This window comes from Oryctolagus cuniculus, chromosome 9 (assembly GCF_051225735.1).
Source record: "Oryctolagus cuniculus isolate XC-2025 breed Fujian yellow rabbit chromosome 9, ASM5122573v1, whole genome shotgun sequence".
NCBI classification, from domain to species: domain Eukaryota; kingdom Metazoa; phylum Chordata; class Mammalia; order Lagomorpha; family Leporidae; genus Oryctolagus; species Oryctolagus cuniculus.
In genome coordinates this window covers 52,244,051-52,263,940 of record NC_142875.1, presented here as the reverse complement: position 1 = coordinate 52,263,940, position 19,890 = coordinate 52,244,051, and the positions used below count along the sequence as shown (strand labels likewise).

At 34.4% G+C, this 19,890-nt stretch overlaps 1 protein-coding gene across 3 annotated transcripts in view; it reads left to right on the top strand.

Moving 5' to 3' along the window:
• The window catches only part of TDRD3 (tudor domain containing 3), a 190,014-nt gene that overhangs the window by 154,677 nt on the left and 15,447 nt on the right, over nt 1–19,890 (top strand). The window contains exon 13 of one of the 3 annotated variants that reach the window (XR_007920946.3): nt 6,284–6,370. The exons of the other annotated variants lie outside the window; for them this stretch is intronic. The gene's annotated coding sequence lies outside the window, so the exon portion shown is untranslated. The remainder of the gene's footprint in view (nt 1–6,283; nt 6,371–19,890) is intronic. 3 annotated transcript variants of the gene reach the window in all.

Below are 19,890 nucleotides of genomic sequence, written 5' to 3'. Positions count from 1 at the left end.
TGTCCCCTTTATTAATGGCAGCTGAAGTATGGACTTTTGAATATATTGTGTTGGTTAATTAAGTAAATTCATGATGGTGTACATTTATACTGAATGCTAATTCTGATTTTTCCTTCAAAGTAGTTTAAGGAGGTATCATGGATGAGAGCCACAGCTGTGAAGGGACCTGAGGTTTTTGGGTGAACTTATTTTTTCTTTGATAGTTTTGACTTATAGATCCGAAACTTGTTCTCTTACACATTTTGTCTTTTCACTTACTTTACTTCTAGGGACTTTTAAAAGCTGTAATTGCAGACTTCACTGAAATTTATCATTCCTTTGCAAATATATGCAGAAGACTGCTAATATAATCATTGCACAGGAAATAAAGTAGTAAAATAAATGAATCTGAAGGTTATTTTTGTTTTGTTTCATTTCTGTGTTTCCAAAGTTGTCAATCATATATTGGGTATGTATCTTCACACTCTTGTCAGCATAGTTTATAAATTTTATATATCTGAAGAGGCATCGTTCTTGAATTCATAAAAAAGCATATAATTCTGTTTAATTTCTGAGCTTTTTAAATCAGCATTTAAAACAATAGAAAAACAATGTTGGTTGTTAAACCCTGAGCTTTGCTCTTCTCCAGATGGAACTCCCTAGGTGTGGCTTGTCTCTTCTGTAGTCACTGATGGGGAACTTTGAACTTTGATGAAGATGGGCTGAGAGCAGACTTGTGATATGTTTTTGATTGCATACCATCATGATTCATCAGTTACCCATTGGAGTTTTTTTTAATTATTATTTATACAAAGAGAACAGATTTTATGTATTATATATTTACAATTTTAAGTACAATCTGATACTTCCTCTCCTCCTTTCCTCCCTCCCTCCTTCCTTCTTTTCTTTTTTTTCTTTCAATATTTGTGATAACATGCTTTCCATTTACTTTATCATCACAGGCTTAATCCTTCTCTAAATAAAGAATTCAACAAGTAGAATGTAGAAAGACCACTGTTGCACAGGAGTATAGACAGGGCTATAAACAATTATAAAATCTCAAGATTTCATTTTCACCCATATACATTTCATTTTTTTAACTCTATGTAATAGCTACTCATTCTTTTTAAATCTTTTTTGATCATCACGTGTCTCTGTTTAATACTATTTGTTTGTATTTTTTATTATCTTGTTTTTTAGTCATCCTCCCTGTTTTCATTCTCTTTCCTAAGCATTATATCTGTTTGGGTGTTTTTTGTTGTTGTTGTTGTTGTTTTTTTTTTTGATAGAAAGATCTTCCTTCCTTTGGTTCACCCCCCAAATGGCAGCTACAGTCGGTGCGCTGTGCTGATCCGAAGCCAGTAGCCAGGAGCCAGGTGCTTCCTCCTGGTCTCCCATGCGGGTGCAGGGCCCAAGCACTTGGGCCATCCTCCACTGCCTTCCGGGGCCACAGCAGAGAGCTGAACTGGAAGAGGAGCAACCGGGACAGAACCCGGGGCCCCAACCGGGACTAGAACCCGGGGTGCCGGCGCTGCAGGTAGAGGATTAGCCAAGTGAGCCGTGGCGGTGTTTGGGTGTTCTTTTAACTTCTTTTTCTTTTCACCCCCGGTGGGTGATATATTTTGGTATCTTGTGGACTACCTTTCTACTGATCCTAATTTCCTGAACTTTACTGGACCTGTGCTGTTGATTCTAGAACTGTATATAATAGGTTTCACCATCACACATCTAGTAGAAGAGCAGAGTTGATCTGTCACCCTGTGAGAAATACTTGATGTTATAGAGCTTCCAGTTCTAATAAACTTGGGAACTCCTGGCAAGAGTTTTTACACATTGGCTTGAAATAGCTCCCCTGAATAACTCCCTTGAGTAACTTCCCTGTCACTGGATGAAAGCTCCATTCAGAAGGGAAAGGAAATACTGCAACAGTGAGTACATTTTATTTGCCTTTAAAAAAAAAAAAAAGCCACTCATATAGTTTAAAGATAATGAAAAGATTATGGTTAAATACCTTAGACCTCAATATAAATACAAAAGTCATCAGTTTTTGGTACCAAAAACTTTGCCTTGTCGATCAAGCTGAGAGTTTCTAAAGTGTGTTCTGAGTTCATTAGTCCCACTTCATGGTGAGACAAATTTAGAAAATTCTGGGTTAAAAATTTGAGTATACTTTAATTATAGGACTTCTTTAAGTCAGTAAGTCAACATGTATTTTAAACTTCCAAGAGAGAGAGTTATAGTTTGTAGCACTTCAGAATTTGCCCATAGAACTACCCCACCCCTTATCTCACTAGTTTTTGAATTTCCCATGTGTAAAATGAGTAAAGATTTACCTTTTTTTTTTTTTAAGATTTGATTTATTTATTTATTTGAAATTCAGAGTTACAGAGAGGCAGAGGCAGAGAGAGAGAGAGGTCTTCATCCAGTGGTTCACTCCCCAAGTGGCCGCAACAACTGGAGCTGCACCAACCCGAAGACAGGAGCCAGGAGCTTTCTGCGGGTCTCCCATGAGGGTGCAAGTGCCAAGGACTTGGGCCATCTTCCACTGCTTTCCCATAGCTGAGAGCTGGATTGGAAGTGTAGCAGCCAGGACTCAAACCGGTGCACATATGGGATACCGGCACTGTAGGTGGTAGTTTTACCCGCTATGCCATGGCACCAGCCCCAAGATTTATCTTTAAACTGTATTGTTTGAGGATTTTCTGAACCTCTAATACTATTTTTATGTATTATAAATAGAAGCCAACTATATAAAAAGCAACTTCTTAAACACATTCCAAGAGTCTTCTTTTCTGTGAATAGAAGACAAATATATGCCTGAAATTTTCTGGTCCTTTTAAATACGTACATAAAAATAATGATTTTCTTTTACTTGTAGTAATACTCAATTCAGTGACCTTTTAATTTTAACTTTAATTCTGGAAATGTGTATGTATTAACTTTCAGAAAATGCCATTTGTGAAGATTCTCATTGTAGCTAATGTTGCTTTCTGTAATTCTTACCTGATAACTTACATGATGTTTATGTATTCTATCAGTAAGGTATTTTCATCATTTCTTGTAATTTTTTGTTATTCTTTAATAATTTAGCCTAAGGCAAAAATGAATTTTTTTAGTTTTTATTGTCTTTTTGTTTTTGTTGTTGTTCTTTTTGGTGAACTGACACTAGTTACTACAAAAAGTATCAAAGAAAGTTTATTCCATTGAGTGTTTGGACATCCTTAAATGGAGAAATAGCCTCCTAAGTGACCAAAATTTCTTCTTTTTTTCAACATTTGTGTTGTGCTTTTACTAATAGGCTGATAATGCTGTCTCTGAAGCCTATGAATTATATTTATTTATTTATTTATTTTTGAGAGGGCAGGGAGAGAAAGAGAGAGAGAGAGCTGAGAGCTCCCACCTAATGGTTCACTCCTGAGATGCCTGTTGTGACTGGTGCTGAGCTGGTGGGAACTCAGTCCAGGCCTCCCATGTGAGTGGCAGGGATACCATTCAAGCCATCACCCACTATATCCCAGGGTCAGCATTAGCAGGAAGCTGGAGTCAAGAGTTGGAGCCAGGTATGGAACCCACACATTCTAATATGGTATTCAGACATTCTGTCATCCTAACTGTCAGGCTTAATGCCAAAATTGTATTGTTTTAATTACTTATAAACTTGTTATTCAAAGCTTCCTAAAAAACACACCCACTCTTCACAGCTCTTGACCTCTGTTCTTACTTTCCTGATACCAGTTTTTAAATCAGATGAACTGATAATCTTGGATCTAGTTTCAGAGCTCCCTTAGAATGTGGAGGGAGAAATATTCTTATTTCAATAAACATTCCTGTTCCAAACACTTGTAACTATCCACAAGAACAAAATTTATTGTTGGATCATACTTATTGAAAATGCAGATGGATTGTAAATAATCAATAGATATATATTGTAAATATGAAATTCTTTAGGACTTGATGGTATGAAAATTTTAAGAGTGAACAGACTGAGTTGGTAGCTGGACAGTGGAAGGAGGCCAGTAATTATTTGTTGAATGATTGATAGAGTCCTTATGGTCACATTTGTTACTAAAGAGTTCTTCCTCATATATCAGGCCTGAACATGATGGTTTAATATAATTGTTTTATTCATCAAATAGTCTTTGAATTCTTTTTATATCAAAGCTTCTTTAAAAAATACGTTCGTCTGTATACTCAAAGAATGAAAAGGGCATTAAAAAAATAAAAGATACGTTTCCTTTCCCCCATAGGCTACCTAATATTGATAAGGTCACCATCAGACTGAGATGGTACTAATCTGGGAACTAGTGTTGGCATGGTTCTTGATTACAGTTTTGTTGTGCATTTTAAATAAATGGGATAGCAAAAAGAAAGCCAAAACTGACTTTTCAGTAATCATATTAACTTTAAAAAACTTTTATTGGCATTATCGTCATGCCTGAATCTGCTTGCTTTTTTGTTTTTTGATTAGGAAATTAGGGTCAACCCTCCTGGTAATGGTAACAAAGATCTTGTTACATAAAGCAAGATATTAGAAGTTAACATAATTGTAGTCCTTTGTGGTTGAAATTCTAAAATTCACAGGCATATGTAATTTTGTTTTTGAATGTTGCTATTTTTGGTATTATTTAGTGAATAATGTAGGACAATATAATGGACATTTTATCTTGAAAACACAAGGAAGTAAGGCTTAAAATAATGTGGAGGAAGTACACTAATGCATTTTTTCTCATAAAGTGGTCAGCTAATATAAATCTTACTATCATCAGGAAATCCTGAACTTGGCCATCAATACTGAAAAGACTGTTCAACTTAATCAGATTTTTAAAATATGAAATCAAAGTCTTTTTAAAGCAAAGGAAAAGGGGGGCATACATCAAGAGCTTGAGAGCAGTATTACTTGCTCTACATATTTTACCTATTCCAGGTGGACATTTTTTTCCCTTCTTTCCTTTTATTTCTGGTCTCATTCTTTCTTCTCCCTTATCAAACTTCCTGTTTCTTTCTTTCTTTCTTTTTTTTACTTTATTTGGCTTTGTGTGTGAGTGTTTAACTATTATATTCATCTCAAAAGTTTCAAGTGGCTGTTATGTATTTGGCTGAATATTTTCCAAGCAGAGAAGACTGCCACTCAGAGTATAGTTAATTATAGGATGGCTTAAAGTTCAAAAAGCCTTTTAAAGCTTTGGGCAAAAATATACTAATATCCCTGACTAGGCTTTTGTATGCCGTAATAAGTAAAAATACTTACTATACAATTGGCTCTACTGATAGCAGTTCTCACAACTAGAAAGAATTTGAAAGAATGGGATGTTAAAAACTTGATAATACACCCAGTTCTTTTAAATTGTATCTTTGTATTCTTACAAAATTAGCCAAGGAAATAAAATTTCTCATTGAGTAAAGCTTGTTAGAAAAGTAAATACTTAAGATAGGAAATTAATATTTACAGGGTTTTCAAAAAGTCCATGGAAAATGCATAATATGAAAAAAGTTATATATATACTATAGAATATTTTTCACCAAAATAAACATGTTTTAATTCCATTTTCCATAAACTTTTTGAAGTACCTCATGTAATTCCTTTGAGAAAAAAATATTTAAGAAACTAGAGATGGGAAAGTCTAAATTTTCCTGTAGAGATTTAATTATAAAAGATTACATTATAAAGAGACTACATTAAAGCATTTTAGGCATACTTTAAAAAATAAGATTAATATCAAGAAGATGATGCATACATTTTCCTATTTATTGAAAAGATTGAAAGTTGACCCTGTAATGCTTGAGTAAGTGCATTTTCTTCCCATTCTAGTGATTTTCATTGCTTTAATGAAAATAATCACAGAGGGAAGGTGATTAAAATAAGTAAAAAATGGTCACGGAGTAGGTTACTGGTAGATTTGATGTCTTGGTTCTTAGACTTTTCAAAATAATTTTTAGAACGGTGTAATTTAAAAGGTTTGAAACTACTAAAGAATTTTTAAGAAAACTGATTTTAATAGTTTTAATTATATAAAAACTTTTTACTCTCTGAAATGAGAAGTATTACAATGCTTTGTGGTTCCAGTGAACATAAATGGCAAAGTATGACTAAAAATACCTCTGACATTGTTTAGTACTTATTGCCATTCTTGGACCCAATGCTGAGAAACATTTGTGGATGCTGTGTGCTTTATCCTGAAAAGATCTGGTAAAAAAGGGTCACTGAGAGTCTATTGTCTGCTCTACTTCACCTTTGAAGAAAGGGGAGAGGGCAAAGCTGGTATTGGGCAAGTTACTTCCACCTCCCTTTTTGCCCCTGCTTCAGCTCCAGGGGAGCTGGAAATGCACTGGAGGAGTCAGAAGACCTGGGTTGGAGTCCCGGCTCTGCCACTTACTACCTATGTGACTTTGGGTAAGTTATTTAATATCTCTGGCTCTCAGTTTCAGTACAGGCTTTTTTGGGAGGATTAAATAATATGATTTATGTAAATGTGCTTTGTAACCTCCTATAGAAATGTTAAATTTTGTTATCATAAGGGTGGCCTCCTTCTTCCCAATTCTTCTGTAGTCTAGTGTCCTGAGCTATGCATTTTCAAAGTAATCCAGAATGACTTAACTCATTTCACCTCTTTCTCTGTCCTCTCTATATTGGAACTATTATTCCTATCCTCTGCATGCTTTAGAATTAAGTATTCTAAGATTGTAAAACCAAGCTGATTAAATTAATCTTCACTATAATAGAGTGTGTATTAGTATTACCACTTCTTTCCCTTCCCACTCTCACCTTTCTTCTTTAATCTTCCCAGAATTGTGTGCTTAGAAACATCAAAGCAACTCTAATACTTGGAAATTTAGACAGTGTTGAGGACAAAGATTGTTCCGAGGGAAGTCCTTTAAATCCTGTTTCTCAGCTCACACCTCCATTATTTGGTTAAGTGGTAAAACTGGAATATAAATGTTTCTTTTATCCTTTCATTTTCTCTATAGGAAAGGAGATGTAAATAGTTTCAAGCTAATAGTTCTTCAGAAGTCTCACTGAAAACTTAGATCCTTAACCTGAGGAGTAATCATAAAGTTAAGAGATAAGGGATTTGTTGGCAATTTCTTCAGACACTTTGAGTTTTCCCTGACTTGGTCTGGTCTTCTCAGTAGAGTAGTGACCCTCAGCACAACTAAATATATAATGCCTGTCTTTATCAGATGCTCAGTTTATGAAGGGTATACAGAGTTAAAGGACAAAGAGAACTTCCCTTTTGTATCACATCGGGGGTCATATCCAGGGATCTTTCTAAGAGCCACAAAGGTTTGTAGGTCAAGTGGTCCAACACTCCCCTACAATCTAAGAATGCTTAAGCTATCTACATGTAAACAACAGTAACAATAGCCAAGTAAATGATTTGCTTGCCATTAATGCCTGATTACCATGCAGCACAATAACAGCTACTTATGCCATAATTAGAGTAACTATTAAAGATTTTCTAAATTTTTTTTGACTTAAACTGTTGACTTATGCTCAATATGGTTTCTTGCTGAAGTAGCTAGTCATCTTTCATTTAAAACAATTAGAAATAATGAACTGTGGTAGAAATCAAATGTAAATTGAAACATTTAAGTACAGTTTTAACTTTATCAGTTAATGGAAAAATTAAACAATAACATGCTAGCGAGGATACTCTTAGACATTGCTAATGGCAGTGTTAACTGGAATAATCCTTGTGATTTTATCCCAGAACTTTTACAACCACTAATCCAATGTTAATAGCTGCTGGGGAAATAAAAAAGGAAAAAAAAAAATTCTAATGGCTAGGAGATTGTCATTGTAGATTATCAGAATAGCAAAAAGTAGGAACTACCTAAATGTCCAACAATAAGTGAATGGTTAATTATAATCAGTCTTCTGGATGAACTGTTACACAGCTGTGTTAGAAATTCATTAACATGGTTACAGTATAATGGAAAATATTTATGATAGGTTTGAGTGAACATATTGTCAATACAATGGTTATTTTAGATTAGCAAAATTATATTCAGCCTTTGTGCATTCAACTTCATAAACTTTCTGTAAGTTCATATGATACTTTTAATTAAAATAATGTTAACAAATAAAACAAAATTAGCAGGAAACATTCCATGACAGCTTATTCTGCTTCTGGTCTTTAGTAGCTGCAACAAAATTTGTTAAGTAGCTAAACAAATGAGGCTTTTTTTTCCCTGTATTTGTTAAGCACACACTAACAATTAACTTGCTCTGCCAGTTTTTAGTATAGTTGGGGGACTAGACTGTCCTAGGATATTATCAAAATTCAGTATTGGAAAATGCCCTGTGAAGCTAGTTTTAGGTCATTGCTGTTAATATTAATATAATCCTGGGAATGTTAAAAAATTGTGGGCCTTCTTGAGCTCATCTTTATTTCAGATTTTAATTCATTAAATGGCAGTATTAATTTAGTACTTGAGTCATGTAAAACACTGTGTGTGTGTGTGTGTGTGTGTGTGTATACACCCATGCATACACACACAAGCATGTGAGATATGCCAGTGTTTAAAAACTTATGGTATTTACTAAGTGGATCATTGGACACAGGGGCTGAATATCAGTAAGAAGAGTATGAAAATAAGGTAAAAAATTACCTATCCATCTGTTATGGGCCCTGTCATGGAGAGAAATTTTCCTAATATGAAACACAGTAAGTTTAAAAAAAATGTTCATCATAATTACTGTGTGGCAATTTTAAAGTGTTATCCACCACTAACTATAGAATTATAAAACAGAATCCAGTTAGGAAACCAGTTAAACCTATTAATAACACAAGCTTTCTTGATCATAAATTTGTTTACCACCATGGAGTAACCTTGTTGCAACATTAAAGAGCAGCACCATTATGGACACTGGATTCCTTTGTAATTGCTACCAGGCTAAAATATTGGTAAAGTATCTAAAAAGAACCTAAACAACTTAGAGTCTCTCACTAAGGCCAGAAAGAGCTTAGAAATCCTGTCTCAAAGTCTGTGTCACTGACTTATAATACTCACTAAAGAAGTGTAATATCGTGAGGTTTATCAAATTGTGAAATTCATGAACACCCCTTATTTAAAATGTATTTTAATGATAAAATCTTAAGTAAATTTAGGAACTTGGCAATTAAGTACATAAAGCATTATTATTTGTATTCATCTAAACATCTGGGAATTGTTTTGGAATGTGCAGTAGTTAATATAAAGAATTTATATGAAAATGTTTTTATTGATGAATTTTACTGGTTGAGTATACTTTCTTTCTCAGTAAGCATGTTTTTGGAAGAGTTAATGTTCTATGTCTGTAGGTACCAAGGGAGAATAAAACTTTAACTTGGGTGAATTTTATAAAGATGATTATTATATTTGATAAACTGAAAAGATTAGTCTTAGTTAAAAAATATTGCCTCAGGACTCCTTTCTTCATTGGGAGGAAAATGAACATGTTGCTAATTGACCAGATTATCAGTCCGTTTTGTATTCTATTGGTTATTAATAACAATAAATTATGAAATCATTTTGTGTCAAGTGCTTGTAAGAGCAGTTATAGCATTGTGTGTTATCTTCTGAACCTTGGTAAGTCATTAGGATAAAATAGTCAAATTGCTTGGGTGAAACCAGTAAAAGACAAACTCTTGTTCCATGTTGTAGCTGTCATAGGAACTTTACATATGTGGAGATAATAATATCTCACTTTTCTGGATGTTTAACTTTGTACCAGACATTTTTCCAGACTCTTTCTGAGCATGAATTCATTTAAATATAGTTGTTGCTTGTAGATAGTGTAGTCATTTCAGGATAGTTCATTCTCTCACTTGAATCAAAGTAGGTAGTACTCAGTCAGTAGCATTATTGAAAATGTGTGCTACAGTAAGAACTATAGCCTCTAAATAATAACAGACCCTGTTTGCTTTATTAATTTCATGTGTACTTAATACTATTGAGGAAGAAATCATTTGATTTTGATGTCTACATATAAACCTTTTAAGATTGAAACTTGGTCAGTCTAATTTCCTCTTGTAGCTTCTGCAACCATACTGATACCTGAAAAGTGATATATGCATTTGACAGCCCAATATCATCTAGGCAACATATGTAATCTTTTCAACTTCAGTTTTGTTGTCTCTGAAAAATGATGACAAAAACATCTAACTTTATAGGAAATGACCATGGAAACTGTTCAGTAAACATTTGGTTAGGTCATTGAGGGATTGAAATGCCTAGTGCATACGTACTTAACATAATATTGGTTCCATTTCGTTAGTCTTCCTTTGAGGCTTATTGTTTGCCTACTCAAGGTGCTGTTGATTGACCTTGAATTGCAGCAGCAGCTACTGATGAAAACTTCCAAAATCAGGACTTGGATATCCATCCCAAATTACCTCTTGTGGACAAAAATCCAAACTACTTTACACTATCCTCAGCTTCAAACGAATTCCTTTTCTTTCCACTTTTCCTATTAAAATGTTCTATTTGAAGAACTAATATCATGAAATTCTATGCTAGGACTCATAAAATGTAGCTCTATAAGCATAAAAATCCTCAAATCTCTTGAAAGTAAATTATTTTGTCTCACAAAATGAAAGAACCATGCCTCTTTAAGCTAATACTATTGGCTTCAAAATTAGAAAAATTTTCTCGTTTTTCTTTATGACAATCATTTTCCTCTATACTTTTGAATTCCTGTGGTTTGTAACAGCCTTCATAAGTCAGAAACTCTTGTTTTAGCTCTGACATAAAGCTTTTCAGCCAGCCCTGCTGTCAATGTAACTACTGCTTGACATTGACAAGATTCTTACCAGAACCTGGGCTTTGCATATATTAATTTTTAACCCTGAGCAGATTTTTCCTCCTTACTTCAGTGCAGCTTTTAAAGACTATCCTGCCCTTACTCAGTGATAATGAAAGTGAAATTTGAGTATTGTATCGTACATTTTACACTCTGAAGAAAGGAGTTTGTAAACTCCTTAGAATACCATGAACTTCCCTGGACTTTTTGGTTTCTCACTGAGCTTTAATTAATAGTCCTCAGTCTTACAAATTATTGTACAATGTAGATGTCATTCGTAATAGCCACTGCCCTCTCCTTCTATTCCAGAGAATTTATTTGATGTACTTTTTAATACACAACCTACATGGAGTGGTAGAGGAAGCAGGTAGGGAAAGGAGTTTTAAATTGTAGAAAGGGGTGTATTTTAAATAATATGGATGAATTTAGAATTTAAAAAGTTGATTGCTTTGCCCTACTATTTTTCGGTATGGCACATATTAAATGTTTGAAAATCGCAGTGTAATACAGAGACTTTATGCCCTCTTGATACAGACTTTTGACTCTGCAATACAGAGAGACTTCATGCTTTCCTAACATGTTCTTGTGGTCATTGTTCCAGCTATGGCTAAATGACAAAGGGGAAATGACTGCATCCTTGAACAAGAACACACTTAATATGGTCATACATTCATTGTGTTCTTTCTTTGTGTAAAATGATGAGCAAATTCCTCTTCAGAAAACATGCAGTCAATTCCCCCAACCTCTGTTGAGCCTCTTGGGTGTTTCAGTTGTGGAATCACAGGTGACTAAAATATGATTCCTAACTTAAAATAAACCTAGAAATACAATCATCATAGCAAAATATATTTTATTAGCTTAATTATATCAGATGATGTATAATGTCTAATTTCCCTTTACCTGAACTAATGGAAATAAGTTTGTCTCCTTTATTAGTCTTGGAGAAAATCTTTGTGATACCTTTGTTTCCCCTTTGGTCATCTATCAAAAATGAGAAGATTTCCTAAGCTTGGAAAGAGAACTTTTTTTTTTTAAAGCTAACTCTTCATATTTTGAATATTTTGGAACCTTAGTGGGAGGGGGAAAATCTATAAATTTAAGCATATTGAGAAATATGTATTTAGATAATAGGAAGATGACATATTACTTAGGTACTAACTTACTGAGGTAAAGCCAATGGTAGGGAATGTGAAGAATAGTGTTCTTTCTGTCTGAAGCATGGCTACCACTGTGACACTTGCTGTGTGCCAGGTACCATCTAACTCTTGGTGCCCATCAGCTGATTTAGTACCTGCACCATCCCTAGGGAGTAAATGTTACCCCCATTTTACATACAAGGAAAACTACAAATACGGGCTCAGAGTCATTTAGTAATTTGGCTAAAATATTTGAGCTGTAAATTGCAGAGCTGAAACTTAGGTTTAAGACTTAATGACACCATAGAATACGATTGAATACTTTTAATGTAAATGGAAATAAGTGATACTAACTTACCTGAAAATTTTTGTGAATTTAATGAAATACTATATATAAAAATGTTTAGCATAGCAGTAAGTTGGTGCTCAACATGTGATAAATTATTTTGACAAAGTGTCTTCCTACTGTTTAGTTCATTCAGTCTTAGTTCTCACAAATTTAAAATAGCTGACTGAAGATGTGTGTGTGGCAAAAGATATAAAAGATATCAGCTGATACTTTTCAAGGGGCTGTAAGGTGTTTTTCCTAGGGTAGAAAAAGAAGTAGCTTTTTCCTTTTAACCTATTAATCCCATTGCTAAAAGAGTGTAATCTTAATACTGAGACTCTGGTGAATTTCACTAGCATCTATTTTGAAGATTAAACTGTATTTAACAACCCATCTAAATGTTGCCTTTTAGACTATAGCCCTCTAACTTCCACTGCCTCTGAAAAAAATAAAGGCTAACAAATTATCAGGGTAACTTGGTCACAGATACTTCACATAATATTATATAGTTATAAGAATATATCATTGATATTTGCCCTTTTCTTCTTATATTTAAAACAGAAAAAAATTGCATCCCCAAAGAAACAAAAATAATAGTAAAAACTGAATGAATTATAAGGTTACTAGTTTCAGTTTATATTTTTCTTTTTGAACTTTTGTAGAGACAAAGTCAAGTGCCAAGAAAAGCACTATCTTTCATATGCTGTGCAGACTTAAACTGCACTGAAAGCTAAAACTTTGTATTCAGATTGGTAAAAGAATCCCTTTCAAGTATATAATAAAGTAAATATTGTTGTAGTTTATAGAGATTCCTCCTGATGGCAAGCACCATATGAGTAAACAGTGGTTGGGCAACTGCAAAAGACATTAAGACAAGAATACCTGCCTAATAGCATTCTATATTGCCTTATAATAAAATACTTTAATCATGAGAAGTACATGTAGTATTTGTATTCTAGGTAGGTCATATCTGGAATATCATGCTGAGTACTAGGCTGTGTAGATAATAAAGTATCTAAAGGAAAACACAGATGATCAAGATGTTGGAGATTTGGTGAATAATGGTATCTGACAAATGATTCTTTTTAATAGACTAGGAAGAGGTATAATTTTTGTTTTAAAATAATTTAAAATCTTTCATATGGCAAAGGAAAGAGACTCAACTAGAAAATGTATATAAAAGTTCAAGAAATGCAGATTTGCAGTTTCTGGTGAAGGGTACAGAGCAATGCAGTTGGCTGCCCAAAGAGACTAGCTCCCTTCGCAAGAGTTACTTACTTAAAGGAGGCAGAAGCTCCAGTCTGTGTGAGATGCAGTGGATGGATTTCCAACTACAGAGATGATCAGATCACTGACTCCTGGAGTACCTCATGTTTCTAAAACTATAGTTTTATTTATCAGCCTAATAATTGGTAAGGATTTTTAAACAAATGTTTTCTTTTTGTTTCATTGAAGAGAAGTAATTATGGCTTGCTATACAGACATTTTTCTTACAGGCTGTTGGCATGAACTGGAAATTAAATGTGGTGGTGGTGTTTGTTATTTTGGGGCTCTACCCACTTTAAGGTTTAAGTTTTTCATTTGTTTTTTCTATCTTATGTTCCTTAACTTCCAGTAGGGTGTCAAGATGATCAGTAATGATTTTTTTTTCTGTATCATTTGGTATTATATTTTTTTCTTAAAATTATGTAAAACATTTTACATCATATCTTCCTTTTACTCTGACTGTGCTTTTTAAAGTCAAAGACCTGGTTTGTATTTATAAATTTGACATGGAGATTTTTTGCTAACTCAATTTCTTAAATCTGTGTTACTGGTCACTGTAGCATACCATATCTTTCTGTCTCAGTCAGTTACATAAAATGCATCAGGCTGACTAGTTAAAAAGCAGTATGGGATTATGTTGTAGTTAGTTACTGCCAGATAAAGAATTAGTTAACTCATTGATTGTGTTATCATTTAAAAATGATATAAATTAGAAATAAAAACTGTTAACCACTTGTAATTAGTACTCATCTGTCTTAACCGTAAGACATTGGCATATTTAGGGAAACAGTTTCTTTTGTGAAGATAAATTACAGGCATTGAACTGAAAACATGAAAGTAGGCATAGATGGGCATGTGTATTTTCCATTATGATCGTCAGTGCTATACTTCTACTTTTTAAATATGTTTCTAACAGGTTTCTTGTGAAACTTACTAAAATCTTAAGGGTATGGAATAAAAGCATGATGTTGAAAGAAATTAATTATGTTGATTTATTTTTAGTTTCATCTTAAAATATTCAAATTTTATGCTAGTTGTATCTGTAACTTGGATTGATCATATAGTAATGTTCCTTTGCTGATTAATTCTTTATTTTTGTTCTATTTGCCTTTTGTTCTCTATATTGAAAAAGTAAGAAAAAAGATTGCATACCAGAGAAATAAAGATGATGAAACAATAGAATTAGCTATAATATGAAGTTATTAGTTTCTATGTATACAATTTGAACCTCTGTAGAAATTTTTTAAAAATTAAGTGGCAGAAACCTTTCATTTTGCATTCTTTTTCCCCTACATTCTTTGCATACCCAAAGCAACTTGAGAAATACTCTTAAGATAAGTTCCTGATTTTCAGCAAAATTTGAGTATAGACAGTTTAGTTGATGTGGGCATGTATATTTTATTAATAAAGAGTTACTCAGTTCAGAGAAATACCCAACATATTACTAAACTTTTTATAAGATTATCTTTTGTAATTCTAGAAATTTTAAGAAGTTATTACTGTTTGCTTTATACAAGAAAACTGAGACAGATAAGTTGGGTAACATGCCTAGGACATGGTCGAGCCTAAACCCAAACTCAGACGGGGCTCTTAAATTCCAGTGCCATGATACAGTTTCTCTTATGGAAATCTTTGAGCAGGTCTTTTGAGCAGCAAGTCTTTTATAAAAGGGATACAGTAGCTACTCTGCTAAAAAGTTTTTGGGATCTGTTTAACCTTTAGCTTAAACAGGCGAAGAGTTTTAGGGACGTATACATTTTTAAAAGTGATATTCTCATTCTCTGGACTTCACTGTAGGTGAATGCTCATCAAAGGTGATGAGCATTGAATGATGTTTATTCTACCTTTGGGGCTGAAGTCATCCCTTATTTAAAATTGAACATAGAACTTAAATGATGTTATCTAAGTAAAGTAAGGCAAATGCTGCATAATCTTACTTATATGGAAGTGGAGGTAGGATGATAGTTGCCAGAAGCAGAGGGTAGGAAGAAATGGGCAATGCTGGCCAAAAAGTCGAGTTTCAACTGTGTAAAATGAGTGTATTCTAGAGACTGGACGTCCAGCTCACTGACTACAGTTAACAATATTGTGTGGTGTACTTGAAATTTGCAAAATAGGTAGATTATAAGTGTTCTAACCACAAAAGAAAACAAGGTAACTGTGAGGGAATGGATATATTAATTAGCTTATGATTCATTTACAATGTAATACAGATATAACAAAACATTAAGTTGTATACCTTAAATATATATGATTCTTATGTCAATTAGACCACAATGAAACTGAAGAAAAATAAAATTCACTGTGGGAAAAAATTAAGCGATTAGGAAAATCATCTTGAGCAAGAGGTAGAAATATATACTGTAATGTACTGTGAAGAACTTTAAATTGCACTGCCTAGAGTCTTACTGATGCATGGCTATTTACATAACTTTGAATTGCTGTGAATGTTGGTGTCTTCATCTGTATAATGTTGAGATTAAGTAATTCAGAGCATTATTCCAAGGATTAAATGGGATTATATGTGAAATGCCAAAAACACAGTGAAATAAATATTCATTCCCTTTTTTTCTATTTCAAGTTGAAAGTAACTTCAAGTGTGCTTTTAAGTGGAAAAGATTCCAGAACTTTTATCATTTAGAATTTTTTAAGGATAATATCTCGTCCCACCTTTTTTTTTTTTTTTTTGGTTTGTACTTTCTTATTTAAAATATGACTGCAACCTTGTGATGTTTAGTTTAATTTTCACCAGTGCCTAAACTGCCAAAAATAACTTGTTATTTTGTGTTAAAGCATAGAAAATCTTACTGATGCTAGAGGAAGAACAATGGTGATTGGTTCTGTATTTGTTTTTACTGTCATTTAAAACTTTAGTGTTTGTGTGTGTGTGTGTGTGTGTGTGTGTGTACCATGTTAAATTTAGTTGTCTAGATTGAGCCCTATTTGGCAAACCATAAAATAAAATCCTTGATCTAGATATTCAGATAATTTAATGATATCTCATGAAATAACAAATTTTAATTTAAAATTTTAATTTAATACAACCTTAGAAAAAGTCTTTTTAAAATGATTTTAATGATTTTTATTTATTTATTTGAGAGTTAGAATTACAGTCAGAGAGAGGGAAAGACAGAGAGAGAGGTCTTCCATCTGCTGGTTCACTCCCCAAATGGCTGCAATGGCTGGAGTTGAGCAGATCCAAATCCAGGAACCAAGAGTTTCTTCCAGTTCTCCCACATGGCTGCAGGGGCTCAAGCACTTGGACCATCCTCCACTGCTTTCCCAGGCCATAGCAGAGAGCTGGATTGGAAGAGGAGCAGCCGGGACTTGAACTGGCGCTCATATGGGATGCTGGCACCACAGGTGCTACCACAGGTGGAGGCTTAGCCCACTACACTATAGTGCCAGCCCCAGAAACGTCTCTTTAAAAAAAAAAAAAAAGATTTATTTTATTTATTTGAAAGAATTACAGAGAGAGAGAGAGAGAGAGATGCTGGAGAGATCTTCCATCCACTGGTTTATCCCCCTAGTGGCCACAATGACCCAGACTAGGTCAGTCCAAAGCCAGGAATGAGGTCTCTTTGAGGTCTCTTGAATGGAAGCAGGGCCACCTTCCACCGCTTTCCCCCAGGTTGTTAGCAGGGAGCTGGATCGGAAGTAGAGCAGCTGGGACACAAACCAGTGCCCACATGGGGTGCCTGAGTCACAGGCAGCAAATTTACCTGTTGCCAAAATGCTGGCCCCAGAAAATACAGCCTTTGAAAAGTTCAGAAACACAGTAAAATGTCCCATAGTATTCCTGAAGTTCTGTATGATACAGAAACGAAAATATGTGAACCATACATGTTGGAACAGTTGTTTAGTAATTAGATTTTAAATATGATTTTCCTTTTGGTTAAAATTAATATTGTGTTTTATTCCATAAAATGTTTTGGTATAAATAATGTATTAGCAGAGTGCTATGAAAAGAGATGACTATAGAACTGCTGTGGAGGATAGGGAGAAGAAAGACTTCAATTTCCATTATATTTTCTTCTGAAGATGGAATTTTATTTAGTCAGAGCTTCAAAAATTAAGATAAATTATGTGCTATAAAATTCACTACATTTTAATATATATCATAGTAACTTTCTCATGGTAATAAGCCTGAGGATATTTTTTCCCATTTAGGTATATAAGGATCTTTTTTTTTTTTTTTTTTTTTTTTTTTTTTTTTTTTTTTTTTAATGTGTGCTTTCAAACCCACAAGGTTCCTTGCAGGTTGCTGAGGGCTGCATTTTCTTTCTTTCTTTCTTCCTTTTTTTTTTTTTTTCTTTTAAGGTTTATTTATTTATTTATCTGAAAGGCAGAGTTACAGAGAGACAGAGGCAGAGAAAGAATCAGTCTTCTATCCGCTGGTTCACTCCCTAAAAGGCCACAAAGCCAGAGCTGAGACCATCCAAAGTCAGGAGCCAGGAGCTTTTTCTGGGTCTCCCACTTAGGTGCAGGGACTCAAAGACTTGGGGCTTCTGCTGCTGCTTTCCCAGGTGCATTAGCAGGGAGCTGGATCAGAAATGGAGCATCTAGGACTCACACTGATGTCCATATGGGATGCTAGTACTGTGTGTGGTAGCTTTATCTGCTAAGCCACAGCGCCAGCCCCATATAAGGGTTTTTATAATAAAATTAGACATTTACTTTATAGGAATCGAGAGTTCGTTATAGATTTTTTTGTGATTGAAGGCAAATGGGAAAGGCATCTGAACTGAGTCCAAGTGCTGCATTCCAGTTTCCATTCTTTCACTAGCTCACTTATTATATTAATCAAGTGTTTCCCCCATTTGGTTCCCAGTGCATAGCAGAGGTTAGCTAAGCTTGAGTTTTTTTTTTTTTTTTAAAAAACAGGTGATAAATTATTTATTCTTTTTTTTTATTGAGGTGTTTACATAAGTGTATACAGCTGGCAAGTTTTTATATAAGCGTGTATCTGTGTAAACACCACAGAACCTTTGCAGCACCCCAGAAAGCTCACTTTTGCTCTATAGTCAATATTTCATCCAAAAGGTAACTATTATAAACCAGATTGCTTTTGGCTGGTTTTGAACTTCATATAAATGAGCTTAATAGTATATACTATTTTGTGTTTAGTTTCTTCACTCAGCATTATGTCTGTAGGAGTCATCATGTTGTACATTAGTGACAGTTGGTTTATTTCAGTTGCTGGATAATAACCCATTGTGTGCCTACACAAGAATTTTTTTACCCATTCTCCTATTGATAAATATTTTGGTTATTTATACTTTTTGATTTGTCTTTATGACTAACATTTCCTTGAAATTTCTTATACATGTTTCTTGCCTGGGTATAAGCACTCATTTCTGTTGGGTATATGATAACAGAGCATTTATATATTTATCAGAAATTGCCAGTTTTCCAAAATGGTTGTATCAGTCTATACTGCTGCTAAGAATGCATGAGAGTTCTAGTTGACCTATGACCTTAATATTTTTAGACTTTTTAATTTTAGACATTCTGTTAGGTGTGTGTTTTAAAGAACTCTCACAAATCAATAAGAAAATGACATACTACCCAATTATTAAAATAAGATATTTGTACATCTAATGGCCAATAAATTTATGAAAATAATATTCAGTAGCATTAGGTAAGTGAAAATTAAGTATGAGTTTTAATTTTTGCAACTTGCATATTACAGAGCTCAGAGGCATTGAGGAAGGAAAAGAAAGCCAAGGAGTACTTCTCATACATATGTAGAAACATCTGATTAAGTCTGAGTTCATCTATCTTACATTGGGATTCTATCTTAAATTTCATTAAAAGGTGCCACATTTACCTCCCTCCCTCAATAAATAATAGTAATAAAATATAATTCTGCTCCATAGAATGCCCATGACTCCCCTCCCACCTGTAAAGTTTTTGGTGTCTGTCCTCCTTTCCCTCCTTGCTCAGAAGCATAGTGAAGGGCACACTCGAGCTCTAGCCCAGATGTAGCACTAATCTTTGAGCTAATAATAGATTCTTAGTTGGTTGGACTGACTGTTCTTTACAGAAACTTTTTTTCAATTTTATTTTGATTTTAATTTTTTATTTTTGACAGGCAGAGTGGACAGTGAGAGAGAGAGAGAGACAGAAAGAAAGGTCTTCCTTTTGCCATTGGTTCACCCTCCAATGGCCGCCGCGGCTGGCGCGCTGCGGCCAGCGCACCGCGCTGATCCGAAGGCAGGAGCCAGGTGTTTCTCCTGGTCTCCCATGGGGTGCAGGGCCCAAGGACTTGGGCCATCCTCCACTGCACTCCCTGGCCACAGCAGAGAGCTGGCCTGGAAGAGGGGCAACCGGGACAGAATCCGGTGCCCCAACCGGGACTAGAACCCGGTGTGCCGGCGCCGCAAGGCGGAGGATTA